General features: G+C 41.7%; 1 pseudogene; it reads left to right on the forward strand.

Moving 5' to 3' along the window:
• The first annotated feature begins 9,312 nt into the window (after positions 1–9,312).
• LOC108530641 (60S ribosomal protein L13a pseudogene) lies at positions 9,313–9,745 on the forward strand (annotated as a pseudogene).
• The last annotated feature ends 721 nt before the right edge of the window (positions 9,746–10,466 follow it).

Here is a 10,466-nt window from a genome sequence, read left to right on the forward strand (position 1 = left end):
AAGTAAGTTTTCCCTGTGGATTTCTCCTTATCACCTAACATCATTCCCTAAGACTCCCCAGGCTTGCGCCATGACCCAGGAAATTCATGTTTCTCTCTTGGCTCTTGTACAAGGGAAAGTCTCCTGTTTCAAATTCCCTAACCTCAGCTTATCTTTGAGGGGTACATTTAAAATTTCAGGAGAGCTAGATGAAAAAAAAAGAGTGCATGAGAGAAAAAAGGCAAGAAAAAAGACAACTCCAAATCCGAAGCCATGCTAGAGATTGATCTTCCTAACATCTGAGGATATGATTAAAGCACTGAACTATAATATCCTGTTGTCATACAAATAGGACGCAGAATCATTACGATGATAAAGAGTGCTTAGGTGTTTTAAATGTCACCTGGCTGGGGTACCCAGATTCTAGAGGTCAAGCATTTGATTGTGATACCCCGAGATACCTCTTGAGGGGTTGGCGTGGGACCAGGAGGAGGGAGACTGGGAATCATACATGTCTACTCCCCACCCTGCTCATCTTTCTTTGCCAGTAAAATTTGACCAAAATGAGCACCAGAGCTATACAAGTGCCATATTTTCTGAAATCCAAATGAGGACCCATGGTAAAGCCATCATGCTTGTGTTGGTGATAGAATCAATGTCTCCAAACTCATACTGCTGAAGGAAGTAGTCAGACCTCTACTGTGAAGGAGCAAATGGCCCAGGAGAAGAGGCAAAAAGTCTACCTGCTGGATGAGGGGTGTGGGGTTCCCTTGGGGAGGAGCCGCTCTGTGCTGAATACATACATATATACATATATATAATGTGTCTATATGTCTAATATATGTATATATGTGTGTATATTATGTATATATATAATTTTTAAACGAGCCAGTCTGGTCTTTAAAACAGCAGCTGGCTGGGCCACCTCTATCTACTCGATTTGCTTCTGGCTCCAGATGACTGATTCCTACAGCATTACAGCTCCTCTTCTTCCACCTCCTCCTCAAAAAGCCCAGAAAATGGGGCCAGCTCCCTATTTGTTCTGTACTCCAGGCAAAATTTCTATCATAATGAGCTCCCTTGTGATGCAGAAACCAATAAACTTGTGCTATGAATGCCCAATAGTGAACCAAATGATACATTTCTTTTTCCCAATTGAGCATTGTTTTATTTAATATGCTCATACCTTTCTAATGGTAGGTATAAAATTGTCATGTGTCTGGGAAAAACAAATTGAGCTCTGATAGTTTGTGTATGCACATGTGTGGAAACTTCTTTAACACTAGCATGAGTGAGTCCTTCTGTGGTGAGGTGTTAAGACTGGAGGCACAGAGACCCCATGCGGCCATGTTTCTGAAGGCCTAAAGCAGAAGAAATTCTTGAGGTACAGAATATAATTATCCCAAAATGGAAGGCAGCCGAGGTTCTGGAGTTAAGATTTCCTGCTCTTACACACAGTCGGGTATTTCAAGAACCTTGTCATAACCGATTGGACATACTTTTTAGGGATGAATGGCAATGTGCTGGGGCAGGGAGGCAGCAGCTGGCTGTTTGGCCAGTCCACTGTTGTGCATTAATTTCACTTTATTTATTTATTTATTTTGGTCAGAGCCCCAGTGGTGATGGAGCTCATTTTGAATCTCTCTGCCTGCCACATGTCAGTTCCAGAAATATTCCAACACAACATGGCATTTGTTATGTGTTGTGGGATCCAGGCTGATCAACTGGATCCAATCAATGTAGATGAGCTTTATTCACTAACAAAATTAATAAACATACGTTGTGACTTGAGCCAGTCAGAAGACAGCTTATTCATAACATAATAGTTCAGTGCCTCTGGGATGAACTGATCTAGTTCTTGATTCATCTCAGGCAGGCAACAGTTCTGTTATGAACACAAATCAGTATGTGGGGTCCGCAGAGGTACTGTCAGAGAGCTGCACTGATATCCATCAGACAAACCATCCATTAAATCTGCACTCATCAGAGTGCCCAGTGCAAGTGCCGTCAGTGCCCTTAAATATTGCCAGGAGTATTAATTGCCTTGGTTTGGAAAATAAATGTGTTTCTATCATTGATGGAAGCTATTATCTGGTGACAATGTTCCAGTATCTTGGTAATGTCTTTTAATTAAAACTGAAGAATAAATTCTGACCGTGACCACATGTGTATGCTATTCAGGGAGCAGGTAGAAAGAGAGATTTAATTTTCTATTTCTTATATGGAATAACACACAAACTCCATTTAATGGCTTACGAGAGTCGGCATTACTGACTTCAGTCTGCCATCTGATCATTCCCTGTCCCTCTCTCTTCGTGCGCTATTCTCCCCAGATGCTGGCTGTGTTCCTGCCTTAGGACTCTGTGCTTGATAGCCTCTGCCTGGAATGGTTTGTCTCTCAGATGTTTGCATGACTGGCTCTCTCTTGTCACTTACATCTCAGCTCAAATGCCACCTCCCCATGGAGACCTTCTGCCATTACCACATAGTAAGACCCCATTCCCTCACTCCCTATTATATCATCCTGGTTTATTTCCTTTCTAGCACTTAGTGCCCCTGAAAGTCTCCTGTTGAATAGGTTATTTGTCTATAGCGTAACTCTCCTGAGTTCTCCACTGTGTCCCCAGCTGCTGGCACTGAGTCTGGCATGCAGTGGTGCTTAATCAACCTTGCTGAATGACTGAATTTCTCTGGCTCCTATACCTGCTTTTGGACAAGTCAGTGGATGTAGGGTTTAGAGGGCAGAACATTTCACCAAAGGGGTTAGATGCTGCTAGTATGGATGCTACCTCTAACTTACGGGGTGGCCTTGGATAAGTCACTCAACCTTTTGGGCGAATTGACCACTTCCTCAGCTCTAAGACAATGTTTCCAAATGCTGGTTTTGGTTGAGACGGGAGCAACCTAGGTAATAGGTATTTTCTGTTTTAATCATCTGAGTTTTAATCTTGAAGGGGATGGGAATGGGCTATGGAATTTTATCCCGGATGAGATGGGAGAGAGGTACCTACGAAGGGGCCAGTATGCAAATCATTGAATAATTTCCACACTATTTAACAAATATCCAGTCGGCATACCATCTGGGAGAATGGTTTTCTTTCGTGACCCGTAGCCAATGAATATTTACAGGTCAGTAAAGTTAGATTATTAGTAAATGAAAAAACTAACACTCACCTTAGAATAGTTTCTGCATAGATACCCAAGATCCAGTTCCTCTCACACAGCTTGTGAAGAAAGCTTAGGCAAAGCTCCAAGGAGAAGCTGAGCTGTGAGTAGTAGGAAAAGGTCCCTGTGCTCCCCTCCCCATGGGGCCCCAGGCTGCTCTTTTATCCTGTGCTGAGGACAACCCCATCTTTCATTCTTACCCAACACATTCAGGTTCAGGAAGCCTGAAAAGCAGATTCATGAGGGGTGGCTATATCCTTCCCAGCTTTAAAAGGCACTGCACCATAATGTGTTTTAAAAGACCACAGCAGGTTGAAAATGGTGAAACACAAATGACACAGTGCTTGTGTGAAAGTGGAGATACTACTCCCAAGGGCGGGGACTGAATACTGTCTTCTGAGAAAACAGAAAATGATGCTGTTAACTAAAACAAGAACAGGACAATCAACTACACATACATTCTTCAAAGAAAATGAGGCGATTTTCACTAGAAGTTTTGGAGCAGTAGTTTTGTTTCAATAGATATGAGTGGAACTGATGTGATTTTCTGATATTATTACTTGTTTCTTGCATAGCAACCATCCAACCTGCCCCACTACATTCATACACTAAGTGGAATACTTTTATTTTCCTCCTGAAAACCAAAACAGGAAAAAAGGTAACTTTTCAGAGGAGCTTTCTATTGAAAGAAAACTCTCTGTAGCCAGTGAAGAATTTTCCTGTGCTCTACACAAAACATACAGTTATTTTATATCCAATCAGCTTACGTTCACCCAGAAGTTATTATTATTATTATTATTATTATTATTATTATTATTATTNGGAGCTCATTTTGAATCTCTCTGCCTGCCACATGTCAGTTCCAGAAATATTCCAACACAACATGGCATTTGTTATGTGTTGTGGGATCCAGGCTGATCAACTGGATCCAATCAATGTAGATGAGCTTTATTCACTAACAAAATTAATAAACATACGTTGTGACTTGAGCCAGTCAGAAGACAGCTTATTCATAACATAATAGTTCAGTGCCTCTGGGATGAACTGATCTAGTTCTTGATTCATCTCAGGCAGGCAACAGTTCTGTTATGAACACAAATCAGTATGTGGGGGTCCGCAGAGGTACTGTCAGAGAGCTGCACTGATATCCATCAGACAAACCATCCATTAAATCTGCACTCATCAGAGTGCCCAGTGCAAGTGCCGTCAGTGCCCTTAAATATTGCCAGGAGTATTAATTGCCTTGGTTTGGAAAAATAAATGTGTTTCTATCATTGATGGAAGCTATTATCTGGTGACAATGTTCCAGTATCTTGGTAATGTCTTTTAATTAAAACTGAAGAATAAATTCTGACCGTGACCACATGTGTATGCTATTCAGGGAGCAGGTAGAAAGAGAGATTTAATTTTTCTATTTCTTATATGGAATAACACACAAACTCCATTTAATGGCTTACGAGAGTCGGCATTACTGACTTCAGTCTGCCATCTGATCATTCCCTGTCCCTCTCTCTTCGTGCGCTATTCTCCCCAGATGCTGGCTGTGTTCCTGCCTTAGGACTCTGTGCTTGATAGCCTCTGCCTGGAATGGTTTGTCTCTCAGATGTTTGCATGACTGGCTCTCTCTTGTCACTTACATCTCAGCTCAAATGCCACCTCCCCATGGAGACCTTCTGCCATTACCACATAGTAAGACCCCATTCCCTCACTCCCTATTATATCATCCTGGTTTATTTCCTTTCTAGCACTTAGTGCCCCCTGAAAGTCTCCTGTTGAATAGGTTATTTGTCTATAGCGTAACTCTCCTGAGTTCTCCACTGTGTCCCCAGCTGCTGGCACTGAGTCTGGCATGCAGTGGTGCTTAATCAACCTTGCTGAATGACTGAATTTCTCTGGCTCCTATACCTGCTTTTGGACAAGTCAGTGGATGTAGGGTTTAGAGGGCAGAACATTTCACCAAAGGGGTTAGATGCTGCTAGTATGGATGCTACCTCTAACTTACGGGGTGGCCTTGGATAAGTCACTCAACCTTTTTGGGCGAATTGACCACTTCCTCAGCTCTAAGACAATGTTTCCAAATGCTGGTTTTGGTTGAGACGGGAGCAACCTAGGTAATAGGTATTTTCTGTTTTAATCATCTGAGTTTTAATCTTGAAGGGGATGGGAATGGGCTATGGAATTTTATCCCGGATGAGATGGGAGAGAGGTACCTACGAAGGGGCCAGTATGCAAATCATTGAATAATTTCCACACTATTTAACAAATATCCAGTCGGCATACCATCTGGGAGAATGGTTTTCTTTCGTGACCCGTAGCCAATGAATATTTACAGGTCAGTAAAGTTAGATTATTAGTAAATGAAAAAACTAACACTCACCTTAGAATAGTTTCTGCATAGATACCCAAGATCCAGTTCCTCTCACACAGCTTGTGAAGAAAGCTTAGGCAAAGCTCCAAGGAGAAGCTGAGCTGTGAGTAGTAGGAAAAAGGTCCCTGTGCTCCCCTCCCCATGGGGCCCCAGGCTGCTCTTTTATCCTGTGCTGAGGACAACCCCATCTTTCATTCTTACCCAACACATTCAGGTTCAGGAAGCCTGAAAAGCAGATTCATGAGGGGGTGGCTATATCCTTCCCAGCTTTAAAAGGCACTGCACCATAATGTGTTTTTAAAAGACCACAGCAGGTTGAAAAATGGTGAAACACAAATGACACAGTGCTTGTGTGAAAGTGGAGATACTACTCCCAAGGGCGGGGACTGAATACTGTCTTCTGAGAAAAACAGAAAATGATGCTGTTAACTAAAAACAAGAACAGGACAATCAACTACACATACATTCTTCAAAGAAAATGAGGCGATTTTCACTAGAAGTTTTGGAGCAGTAGTTTTGTTTCAATAGATATGAGTGGAACTGATGTGATTTTCTGATATTATTACTTGTTTCTTGCATAGCAACCATCCAACCTGCCCCACTACATTCATACACTAAGTGGAATACTTTTTATTTTCCTCCTGAAAACCAAAACAGGAAAAAAGGTAACTTTTCAGAGGAGCTTTCTATTGAAAGAAAACTCTCTGTAGCCAGTGAAGAATTTTCCTGTGCTCTACACAAAACATACAGTTATTTTATATCCAATCAGCTTACGTTCACCCAGAAGTTATTATTATTATTATTATTATTATTATTATTATTATTATTTGAGATGGAGTCTTGCTCTTGTCACCCAGGCTGAAGTGCAATGGTGCAATCTTGGCTCACTGCAACCTCTGCTTCCCTGGTTCAAGTGATTCTCCTGCCTCAGCCTCCCAAATAGCTGGGATTACAGGTGCCTGCCACCACGCCTGGCTAATTTTTGTATTTTTAGTAGAGATGGGGTTTCACCATGTTGTCCAGGCTGGTCTCCAATTCCTGACCTCAAGTGATCGCCTGCCTCAGTCTCCCAAAGTGCTGGGATTACAGGCATGAGCCACTGCACCCGGCTGCCCAAGTTATTTAATTGGAGGGAGAACATGATACTTTTTATTAAAAACTATTTTGTGTTTTAAAATTGACTATTTCATACACATTTATTAGGTTTCTGGCTATGATAATTCTATCGCTTATAGCAGACCATTGGCTCTGCCAGGAGCACCTAGAAAATCTGGGTAAGGTACAAAATAAATGTAGGTTTAAAAGCATCAGATAGATACCACGGCTGCTAGAACTTGAAGGGCGAGATTCTGGAAAAAAGAAAGGCTAATTGAAATAAGCCATTTTTAAAACATGCTACTTTCTCCTTGGCACATTTTGTGAGTTTAGGCCTGGGACAAGAAGCTGAGAATTCGGGCAGAGGATTGACTTCCAAGATCCAGGGCAGACTTCTGAGTTTTAAACAATCTCATGAAACTGAAGAGACAAAATCTAGAGTCAATATTTGCAGGGCAACCAGGAGTAAGGGCCCAAGATTCTAGAGAGAAGTGGAACAGAAGCATTGGTTTTCCCTTCAAGGCATTTACTGATTAGTATCTGATAATCTGATTAATACTGAGACAAAAATGCAACCAGAAAACTGATGAAACAGAATGGAATCAAAGGCAGTTTTGAAGAGACAAAATTTCAGTTCAGAGCCCATCAAGAAGGAATAGCCACAGGAATCATACTAGATTCTATGTTGGGACCCATGGATCTTGATTGGGCTGAGGAGATAAGCCTCTGTAAAACGCTTGGCAGAGAATAGGGTGCATCTCTGAAGGGCTATTATATAATGTAGAGCTTCTACAACTTTTCATGAACAATATTCAGCAGTCAATTAAAAATTATGAAGTATACCAAGAGAAAAAAGTAAACTGGAAAAACAGACCAAGAAATGACCCAGACACAGGAAAGATCAGACATTGGTTTTAGAATAACTGGGATTAATTATTCAAGAGAATAGATGACAAAATGAAGAATTTAACTGAGAATAAGAATTTATATTTAAAAAGAACCAAATTGAAATTCTGGAAATAAAAAACACTACAACTGAAATTCAGAACTGAGTAGATGAGTTTAACAGCAAATAAGACACAGGTAAAAAGAGTATTAGTGAGTTGTACAATAGGTGACTAGAAATATTCATAGTGAATCATGGAGAAAAAAGATGGAAAATACATGAACATGTATGAGACATGCAGAACATGGTGAATAGGTCTAATATTTGAATTTGAATTTAACAAGGGAAGAGAGAATGGGATAGAAGAATATTTGCAGAGATAGTCAAGAATTTTTTAAAACTGATCAAAGACATCAAGCCATAAATACAAAAATTCACTGTGAACCCAATGCAGAATAAATACAATGAAAACCACACCTAGGCACATTATAATAAAACTAATGAAAACCAAAAACAAAGAAAAAAGCTTAAGGAAAGTCAGAGGAAATAAAAAGATATGTTACTTTTAAAGGAACAATAACAAGACAGAAAGCTAATTTCACAACAGAAACAATAAGATCCAGAAGGCAATGACATGATATCTATAAAGTGCTGAAAGAAAATAATCTTAGCTAGGTGTGGAGGTGCATGCCTATAGTTCCAGCTACTTGGGAGACTGAGGTGGGAGGATTGCTTGAGCCTGGGAGGTGGAGGTTGCAGTAAGCTGAGATTGCACCACTGCACTCTAGCCTGGGTAACAGAGCCAGATCCTGCCTCAAAAATAAAATAAAATAAAAAAGAAAATCATCATCAAACTAGAATTTTACATGAAAAAATTGTTCAAAAGTTTAACCTAGAAAAAGACATTCCAGACAAATAAAGAACTATATTTCAATGGCAGAAAGATAAATAAAAAATTTAAAGAATGGGCAAAAGGCATAAACAAGTATTTCCTAGAAGAAATACAAATAGTAGATTAACATAAAAAAAGGAAAAGAGAGTAAAGAATCAAAATAAAACTGTTGTAAGTTTCAAAGCATATTTTCGTAATTCCTTAGATCTTTTGACTGGATAAAATAATAATAGACACTATGCCAACCTTGAATAATGAAGCCAGGAAGATAGAGCTTTATCTTTTCATTTTACAGAACTCATTTTATCTCATCTGCTTTACAGGGAGGAAACACAGAGGCAAAGAGGTCAAGATACTTACCCAAATTTGTGAAGGAAGAGGTAGTAGTAGGACTCATATTTTACTGTCCCTGTAGTCTTAGATCTTCTTAGACCCTTCAACTGTTATTGGAAAAAGGCAGTTCAACACTGGTCCCTGTCCTCTTGGGACTACATTCTAATGGCAGGAGACAGACTATCAAACAAATGATAAGGACTTTGAGGAAAAATGAAGCAGGTAAGAGGATATGAGGCATAAAGTTACCTTTTCAGATAAATAGGCCGGGGGCCTTCTGTCAGAGGAGATAGTGTTTGAACAGTTACCTAAATAAAGTGAAGGAGCCTTTCCCAGGCGGCTGCCAAAGATGGCAGAGGTGCAGGTCCTGGTGCTCGATGGTCCTATGCCTGCGACATAGGAAGCTGGGAGCAAGGAAAGGGCCTTAGTTACGTGCTCGATGGTCAAGGCCATCTCCTGGGCCGCTTGGCGGCCATCGTGGCTAAGCAGGTACTGCTGGGCCAGAAGGTGGTAGTCGTACACTGAGAGGGCATCAACATTTCTGGCAATTTCTAGGGAAACAAGTTGAAGTATCTGGCTTTCCTCTGCAAGCGGATGAACACTAACCCTTCCGAGGTCCCTACCACTTCCGGGCCCCCAGCCGCATCTTCCGGCTGACAGTGCGAGTCATGCTGCCCCACAAGACCAAGCGAGGCCAGGCCTCCCTTGAGTGCCCCAGGGTGTTTGATGGCATCCCACCACCCTAAGACAAGAAAAAGCGGATGGTGGTTCCTGCTGCCCTCAAGGTCGTGCGTCTGAAGCCTACAAGAAAGTGTGCCCTTCTGGGGCGACTAGCTCAGGAGGTTGGGTGGAAGTTACTGGGTGACAGCCACCCTGGAGGAGAAGAGGAAGGAGAAGCCAAGAGCCACTACCGGAGGAAGAAACAGCCCATTTGAGGCCTATGGAAACAGGCCGAGAAAGATACCCGGCAGGAAGAAAACTGACAAATAACACAGAGGGTCCTCAAGACCATGGACTTCTGGTCTAAGGTCCAAAAAGACTCTTAATTCCTTCATGGGCTGGCCTGCCGGCCCTTCCCTCCTCGTCCCTCCCTGGATGGATGCCGGGACCCCGGGCAGCAGCAGTCCAGGGTGGCCCACAGGCCTGCCTGACATAGGAAGCTGGGAGCAAGGAAAGGGCCTTAGTTACTGCCTTCTGATGTTACTTGAAAGCACTCGGAGAATTGTGCAGGTGTAATTTATCTATGACCAATAGGAAGAGCAACCAGTTACTATTAGCACAAGGGAGCCGGAAGACTAATTGGAGGGGCCCTACCTTGTGAGTGGAGCATCTGTTTAACTTTCCACCTGGTCATATACTATACTCTGCAGCTGTTGGAATGTGCAAGCGCTTGGGGACAACATGAACTTGCTGTTGTACAAAGGGTATTTATAGCAGCATAGACTGGGAAGATGGGCAATCAAGGGAATACTGGCATTGCCCGTGCTCCTCACCTGTATTTTGTAATCAGAATCAAATAAATTACTTTTAAAGAAAAAAAAAAATAAAGTGAAGGAGCAACTCATGTAAATATTTGGGAGAAGAGCATTCTAGGCTTCAAGCAAAAAGACCAGTATGACTAGAGCAGAAAGAGTGAAGGGGAGAGTGAAGTTGGGACAAATAGCTGTATGAAGCTATGGTGAAGACTTCAAGTTTTACTTTCAGTGTTGGGCAGTCATTAGAAGACTTTGAGCAGAGAAATAACAGGA

Source organism: Rhinopithecus bieti, unplaced genomic scaffold, assembly GCF_001698545.2.
Source record: "Rhinopithecus bieti isolate Rb0 unplaced genomic scaffold, ASM169854v2 scaffold_7985, whole genome shotgun sequence".
Lineage (NCBI taxonomy): Eukaryota > Metazoa > Chordata > Mammalia > Primates > Cercopithecidae > Rhinopithecus > Rhinopithecus bieti.